Source organism: Callithrix jacchus, chromosome 5, assembly GCF_049354715.1.
Source record: "Callithrix jacchus isolate 240 chromosome 5, calJac240_pri, whole genome shotgun sequence".
Lineage (NCBI taxonomy): Eukaryota > Metazoa > Chordata > Mammalia > Primates > Cebidae > Callithrix > Callithrix jacchus.
The window spans coordinates 135,863,931-135,872,797 of NC_133506.1; positions in this window are offsets into that span (position 1 = coordinate 135,863,931).

The window sequence follows — 8,867 nt, forward strand, 5'->3', positions numbered from 1 at the left end:
AAGATGGTCAGAAAGGGTTGATGGAGTCTGGCGGCCGCAGCCAGCCTGGACCAGCCATCAGCTCCTCACCTTCTGTGCCACCGCCCAGCCCAGCAGCACCACGATAGCCTCAGCTCCTTGTGGGATCTGACCTTTCCTCAGCTGCTATAACAAAATACTCGAGACTGGGTAACTTAAAAACAACAGAAATGGATTTCTCACAGGGCTGGAGGCTGGGAAGTCCAAGATGGAGGCAGGTTCTGTGTCTGGTGAGGACTGCTGTCTGCCTCACACATGGCCCTGTCCGTCTTCCTGTGGGGGAGGCGAACACAAGCTCCCTCGAGCACTGAGTGTCACTGATCATGATGGAGAGCCCTCGTGGCACGTCACCTCCCAACAGCACCACCTCTTTTTTTTTGAGACAGAGTTTTACTCTTGCCCAGGCTGGGGTACAGTGGTGCAATATTGGCTCACTGCCACCTCCACCTCCCGGGTTCAAGTGATTCTCCTTCCTCAGCCTCCCGAGTAGCTGGACTACAGGCATTCACCACCACACCTGGCTAATATTTGTATTTTTAGTCGAGATGGGATTTCACCATGTTGGCCAGGCTGGTCTCAAACTCTTGACCTTAGATGATCCACCTGCCTCAAGCTCAAAGTGCTGGGATTACAGGCATGAACCACCAAGCCTGGCCAGCCCCACCTCTTAAAACCACATCACTGGGGATTAGGTTTCAACAGAGGATTTTGGGTTCCTAAACACTGGGGTGTGATGTCGGGAACTGGGAATACAGGCAGCAGAGTGATTCTAGCTACCTCACAAGGAAAGGGGTTTGTGGAGAGAGCAGAGCATGCAGGCCAGAAGCACAGTCAGAACAACCCGTGGAGCCGGGCACTCACCGTTCTGCCCCATGTGAGCTGGGTGCCCGCTCTGCATTAGGCTCTGTTCCAGGACTTGGATGACACAACCTTCATAGCACAGAGCTGTCAAGAGTCCTGAGTGAGGAGGTTGGCATGGGGTGGGACAGTGTCCCCTGAGTGGGAAGGGATAGGTCGGGATGGGGAGAGGAGTTGGTTCCATCCTCTGAGAGGCCGGGGTCCGCTCACAGGGTGGTCCACACGGCACAGCCCGTCACGTGGGACGCTGGCCTGTGGGCACCTTGGGGCAGCGGCCAAGATGGCTTCATTTGTTTTCTCACCAGTGCCTGATACAGGCCCTGCCTCAGTGGGACTCTATTAAACTTAGGCGAATTTTAAAGTGATATAGGTGTGGACACCAGGGAGCCCTGTCCAAGTGACTGGGGGCATTCAAGCTGGCACCCTCTGCCCTGGGAGAAGACATCCTGGGAGGCTGAGCCCTCTCAATCTCTCCCAGCCCAACCTCTGAAATAAAGCCTGCTGCTGGTGACGAAACACTCTTGGTTGATGTTCTGGGTAATGAGTCACTGTGTGGGGCTGGGGCCAGCTTCACAGGTGTGGCCCATGCAGGCCCTCAGCGCCCGAGCTCAGCAGGCTGCAGCTGGGTTTAAGGCTCCACAGTCACCATCTTGAAATTCTGTATTGTTTTGGTTTTTTTGAGACGGAGTTTTGCTCTTGTTGCCCAGGCTGGAGTGCAATGGCGTGATCTTGGCTCACTGCAACCTTCACCTCCCGGGTTCAAGCGATTCTCCTGCCTCTGCCTCCTGAGTAGCTGGGACTACAGGCATGCGCCATCTTACCTGGCTAATTTTGTATTTTTTGTAGAGACGGGGTTTCTTCATGTTGATCAGGCTGGTCTTGAACTTCCGACCTCAGGCGAATCCACCCGACTTGGCCTCTGAAAGTGCCGGGATTACAGGCATGAGCCACCATGTCCGGACACCATCTTGAAAGTCTGAATAACTTTTAAAGAACAAGGGGCCCACAGCCTTTCCCTTTGTGAGGGGCCCTCGGCAAATTATATAGCCAGTCCTGCCAGGGGTAATAGGTTCGTCCCCGTCTATGTTGGTGTAGATTCATATAAACGCTCCCTTTCTTTCCTTGCCTAGTGGGGAATGGATTGGAAAGCCCGTGGCTGATGATAAAAACCAGCAGAGCATCTCCAGGTGTCAGATATTAGTCAAAGACCGGGCACGGAGCCCACAGGTGCTTAGCGTTCTGAAGACGTTTGCCTTCCCAGCCCCTCCAAGGAGGAATCAGTGCTGCCTGGCGGCAGCCCCCATGTGCACCTCCTTATGGCACAGCTTTCCTTGTTGCAAATCAATGCCTTCAATAATCCATTGCGGGGGCTGCAGAGAAGCCCTCTGGCGGCCACTGTGGGGCCTGTGGGCCTTCTGCCTGCTCTTCCTGATCTGGTGGAGGCCCAGAGAGGAGCTAGGACAAGGGCTGGTGCCCCCATCCACCCTACCCCCACGTACCTGCCTGCAAAAGGCCACATGACTGGGATTATGGTGGGTGAGTGCTGGAGGGAAGGCCCAGGTGAGAGGGTAGAATGTGAACGGGCTGGTTATTGACATGCGGAGGACAGGAGGGAAAACAGCTCAGCCGTAGCAGAGAAGACGGACTTCTGCAGTGGTACCTGTGGCTGCTCCCTTGGGCTCCTGAACAACCTGGGTGTGATGTCGGGAACTGGGAATGCAGCTACCTCACAAGGATAGGGGTTTGTGGGGAGAGCAGCGCGTCCGGGCCGGAAGCAGTCAGAACCACCCGTGGAGCCGGACGCTCACTGTTCTGCCCCACGTGAGCTGGGTGCCCGCTCTGGGTCAGGCTCTGTTCCAGGACTTGGATGACACAGTGACTGAAATAGACAGAACTGCTGTCTGCGATGCCCACATGAGAGAATATAATCCATGGACAACGCACTACACACATTTAAAGAGTGCAGATTGATCCGTTTTGACAGGATGTCTGTGAACCAGCTCTGCAATTAAGATGCTGACCATGGGCTGGGCTCGGGGGCCACTTTCAGAGGCCAAGGCGGGTGGATCACCTGAGGTCTGGAGTTTGAGACCAGCCTGACCAACATGGAGAAACCCTGTCTCTACTAAAAATACAAAATTAGCCAGGCATGGTGGCACATGCCTGTAATCCCAGCTACTCGGGAGGCTGAGGCAGGGGAATCGCTTGATTCAGGAAGGTGGGGGTTGCAGTGAGCCAAGATGGCGCCACTGCACTCCAGCCTGGCAACAAGAGTGAAAGTCTGTCTCAAAAAAAAAAAAAAAAAAATGCTAACCATATTCATAATCCTCAAAGTTTCCCTCTCCTCCCCCACACCAATCTCCAGCCACCCCCTGATTGGCAACCACTGGTCTATTTTTTGTCAAAATATACATCTTTGTATTTTACAGAATTTTATACAAACAGAAATTTTTTTGTCATACACTATTCAACATAATTTCTTTGAGATTTATCCGTCTATAACTTGTCCTTTTTAGTTGCTAAGTAGTTTTCCATTGCATGCAAATGCCACAATTTCTTTATCTGTTTTTTCTTTTTTTTTTTTTCTGAGACAGAGTCTCACTTTGTCACTCAGGTTGAAGTACAGTGGCAGGATCTCAGCTCACTGCAACCTCCGCCTCTCAGGTTCAAGTGATTCTCCTGCCTCAGCCTCCCCAGTAGCTAGGACTACAGATGTCCACCACCACTCCCAGCTAATTTTTTATTTTCAGTAGAGACAGGGTTTCACCATGTTGGCCAGGCTGATCCCGATCTCCTGACTTCGTGATCCACCCACCTCAGCCTCCCAAAGTGCTGGGATTACAGGCGTGAGCCACTGCATCTGGCACCTTTCTCTGTTTGTTATGGACATCAGAATTGTTTTCTATTTGTTTGTTTAAAGATGGGGTTCTTGCTCTGTCACCCAGGCCTAAGTGCAGTGGTACCATCTGCCCCTACAGCCTCAACCTCATGGGTTTAACTGACCCTCCCACCTTACCCTCCTGAGTAGCTGGGACTATAGCCATGCAGTAACACACGTGGCTAATTTTTTTAAATGTTTGTAGAGATGGTGTCTCGCATGTTTCCCAGGCTGGTCTGGGACTTCTCTGGTCTCAAGACACCCTTCTACCTTGGCCTTCGCAAGGGTGATATGGTTAGTTCATACAGGAAGTAAACCACTTACTGTTTAACAGACTGCCGGCCGGGCAAGGTGGCTCACGCCTATAATCCCAGCATTTTGGGAGGCTGAAGTGGGCGGATAATGAGGTCAGGAGTTCGAGACCAGCCTGGCCAAGATGGTGAAACCCTGTCTTTACTAAAAATACAAAAATTAGCCAGGCGTGGTGGCAGGTGCCTATAATCCCAGCTACTTGGGAGGCTGAGGCAGGAGAACCGCTTGAACCGGGCAGCAGAAGTTGCAGTGAGCAGAGATTGCACCACTGCGCTCCAGCCTGGGTGACAGAGTGACACTCCGTCTCAAAAAAAAAAAAAAAAATGGCTGCCAAACCGTTTCCAAATCGCTGCAGCATTGTGCATTCCTCCTGGCAATGTAGGAGCATTGCAGGGGCTGCACGTCATGCCAGCATTGGCATGGTCTATTCCATTTTAGCCATTCTAGTGACTGTGTATCTCACTGTGGCTCTTACACTCCCCTAATGACTGATGATGTGACCATCTTTTCACCCGCTATATGTCATCCATAAATCTTCTTTGGTAAAGTATCTGTTTGCATTTTTTTGCTCCTTGTTAAACTGGGTTGTTCCTTATTATAGAGTCATAACATACATCAATTTTCTAGTGCTGCCATAACACATGACCACAGTTTTAGAGAATTAAAGTAACACAGATGTATTTCATTACAGTTTCATAGGTCAGAAATTTGATCAAGGCTCTTTTGGCTGAAGCCAGGGCCCCAGCAGGGCAGCCTTCCTTTCCAGAAGCTCCAGGGGAGAATCTGTCTCCTTGCCCACATGGGCTGCCGGCATAATTGTTTCATGCAGTTGCAGCACTGAGGTCTGTTTCCCTGCTGTCAGCCAGAGGCCCTTCTCAGCCTCCAGAGGCTGCCCCCATATCTTGGCTCATGCCCCTTCTTCAACCCCAGAAATGGGAGGTTGAGTCCCTCTCACGCCTCTGCTTCCTTCCATCACATCATTCTTTAACCAACTGTAGCTCAAATAATAGTCTTGACTTTTAAGGACTCATGTGATTAGATTGTGTCTACCTACATAATCCAGGGTCCCCCATCTAAGATCCTGCACTTACATCTGCAAAGTCCCTTTTGTCATGTAATGTGACATATTCATAAGGTCCAGAGACTAGGACATGGCAATTATTGAGGACAATTATTCTACCTACCACATAAAGCTGCTTTATAGGGCCAGTGTGGTGGCTAATGCCTGTATTCCCAAAACTGGGAGACTGGTGCAGAAGGAACTCTTGAGCCCAGGAGTTAGAGACTAGCCTGGGCAACACAGCAAGACCCCATCTCTACAAAAAAATAGAAAATTAGATGCGTGTAGCGGCACATGCCTGTGGGCCCAGCTACTAAGGAGCCTAAGGTGGGAGGATCCCTTGATCCCAGGAGGTCAAGGCTGCTGTGAGCTATAATCGTGCCACTGTACTCCAGCGTGGGCGACAAGAGTGGGACCATCTCAAAAAAAACCACACAACAACAATAATAAAAATCATCATGCTTTCCCCATGGAACTGCTGAAGTGCAGTCTTTCTGAACTTTCTAGGGTTTTCCGTAGATCTACAGGTCTATATTTACGACAATACCACACTGTCTTTACCAGTGTAAAGACACTGGTACTCCTTGGCATCAGGAGCAGCTTGGTGCACTTTTCCTCAGTTGTTTGGCTATGCTAGGTCCTTTGTATTTCCATATAACTTTTAGAACTAGCTTGTCGATGTTTAGCCCTATCCCCACTCTCCCAGAAAACACTTCCTGGTATTTTGATTGGAAGTGTTTTGAGTCTATATATCAACTGGGGAAAAACTGATATCTTAACAGTATCAACTCTTCCCGTCTGTTCAGTGTATCTCTCTTTTATTTACATCTTATTTAATTTCTCATAGCAACGTTTTTTGCTTTCAGTTATAAAGCTTGCTCATCTTTTGTCAAATGTACCCCCAAGTATTTCATGTATTTGATGGTGCTGTACATGGTAGCGTTTTCCAAATTTCCTTTTCCAAATGTTCATTACTACTGTATAGGAATACAACTGATGCTTCCATATTGACTTTGTAGAATGCTACCTTCCCAAAACTCAATTATTAGTTCCAGTAGTTTTGCTGTAGACTCCTCAGGATTTTCTACATAGAGAACCATACAATCTCTGAAGAAAGACTTCTTCCTTTCCACCCTGGAGGCCTTTTCTTTCTCTTGCCTTGTTGCACTGGCTAGAATCCACAGTGTAATACTGAACAGAAGAGAGAGGGAACTGAAAGCCCCAATTACCACTGTGGATTTCTGTTTCCCCTTATCCATTTTTGCTTCCTACATTTCCTGTATTTTGAAGCTCTGTTATTAGGTGCATAGATATTCAGTATTGTTATATCCTTTTAATGATTTCCCCCTTTATCATTATCAAATGACTTTCTTCGTCCCTTACAATATTCTTTGTTCTGAGATCTCCTTTGTCTAATATTAATAATGCTGCTTCAGGTTTATTTTGTTGTGTGTATTACCATAGCATATGTTTCTCCATCTGTTCACTTTTGTCTTTATATTTCTCATAAGCAGTAGTAATATAGTTGTGTAAGGCTTTATAATCCAGCCTAACAATATCTGCCTTTTTTTTTTTTTTTTTTTTTGAGACGGAGTTTCACTCTTGTTACCCAGGCTGGAGTGCAATGGCGTGATCTCAGCTCACTGCAACCTCCGCCTCCTGGGTTCAAGCAATTCTCCTGCCTCAGCCTCCCGAGTAGCTGGGACTACAAGCATGCGCCACCATGCCCAGCTAATTTTTTGTATTTTTAGTAGAGACAGGGTTTCACCATGTTGACCAGGATGGTCTCGATCTCTTGACCTCGTGATCCACCTGCCTCAGCCTCCCAAAGTGCTGGGATTATAGGCATGAGCCACCGCGCCTGGCAATGTCTGCCTTTTAAATTTGCTTTTTCCCCTTGCTCATGCTTGTTGCTTTTAAAGTGTAATTTTACAGGAGGAAGTATGAGATTCCTCATATGATATTTTTGCTGAGATGTAATTCACATACCATAAAATTTGTGATCTTAAAATATGCAGTTCAGTAGTTTTTAGTACACTTGTACAACCGTCATGATGATCTAATTAATTCCAGAATGTTTTAATCACCTCCAAAAGAAATTTCTATTTTCAGTCGCTCCTTGTTTCACCCACCTGCTTCTCCCACCCCAAGCTCCTGGAAACCACTGTGAATGGTTTCCTGTTAATGTCTCTATGGATTTACCTGCTCAGGACATTTCATATAAATGGAATCACAGCATGTGTGGCCTTTTGTGTCTGCCCTCTTCCAGCTGGCATATTGTCAAGGTCCATCCAGGTTGCAGTGTGTCAGCACTTCATGCCTTTTTTTTTTTGAGACAGAGTCTTGCTCTGTTGCCAGGTGCCAGGCTGGAGTGCAGTAGCATGATCTTGGCTCACTGCAACCTCCACCTCCCGGGTTCAAGCAGTTCTCCTGCCTCAGCCTCCCTCGTAGCTGGGACTACAGGTGCATGCCACCACGCCCCGCTAATTTTTTTTTGTATTTTTAGTAGAGCCAGGGTTTCACCATGTTGGCCAGGATGGTCTTGATCTCTTGACCTCGTGATCCGTCCGCCTTGGCCTCCCAAAGTGCTGGGATTACAGGCTTGAGTCACTGCGCCCAGCCCCACTTCATGCCTTTTTATTGCTAAGTGATATTGTGTAGATTCACCAGTTTTGCTTATGCATTCATCAGCTGATGAACATCTGGCTTGTGTCCACTTTTTGGCTCTTATGAACAATGCTATGAACACATTTCTCTTGGGTATAGGCCGAGGAGTAGAATTGCTAGGCCAACTCATATGCTCAACATTTTGAGAAACTGCCAAGCTGTTTTCTATAAAGGCTGTGCCCATTTACAATCCCACTAGCAATGTATGGGGTTCCAGTTTCTGCACATTCTCAACACTGCAGACCAGTGTATTAGTCTGTTTTCATATTGCTATAAAGAACTGCCCCAGCCTAGGTACTTTTTATAGGAAGGAGGTTTGATTGACTCACAGTTTAGTGTGGCTGGGAAGGCCTCAGGAAACTTAAATCATAGTGGAAGGCGAAGAGGAGGCAGGCACCTTCCTCACAAGGCGGTGAGAAGTGCCAGGTGAAGCGGGAGAAAGAGACCTTATAAAACGATGAGATCTTGTGAGAATCACTATCACAAGAACAGCGTGAGGGAAACTGCTCCCGTGATTCAGTTACCTCCACCTGGTTTCTTCCTTGACATGTGGGGATTAGGGGGGATTACACTTCAAGATGAAATATGGGTGGGGCCACGAAGCCTAACTATATCGATCAGTTGGGAAATTTATCTTTTGGGAAATCCATGAACCTGGGATATTTATGTATTTAGGTTTGTATTGCCTTTCAATAAGCTGTTTGTAGTGTTCAGTGGACAAGTATTGCGCTTCTGTTATTATTCCTAAGTATTTTATTCTTCTAGATGCTATTATAAATGGAATTATTTTCTTAATTTCATTTTTAGGTTGGTCAGCTTGCTAGTGTACAGAAATACTGACTTTCCTATTACATATGTCCTGCAACCCTGCTGACCAAGTTTGTAAGTTTTAAAATGGGTGAATTCCTTAAGATTGTCTACTTGTAAATCATGTCATCTGTGACTAGAAAGTTTTGCCTCTTCCTTTCCAACCTGGGTGCCTTATTTCTTTTCTTGCTTAATTGTCCTGGCTCATAACTTGCAATACAATGTTGGAGTAGCTGTGGCAAGAGCATTCTTGTTGTTTTGTTCTCA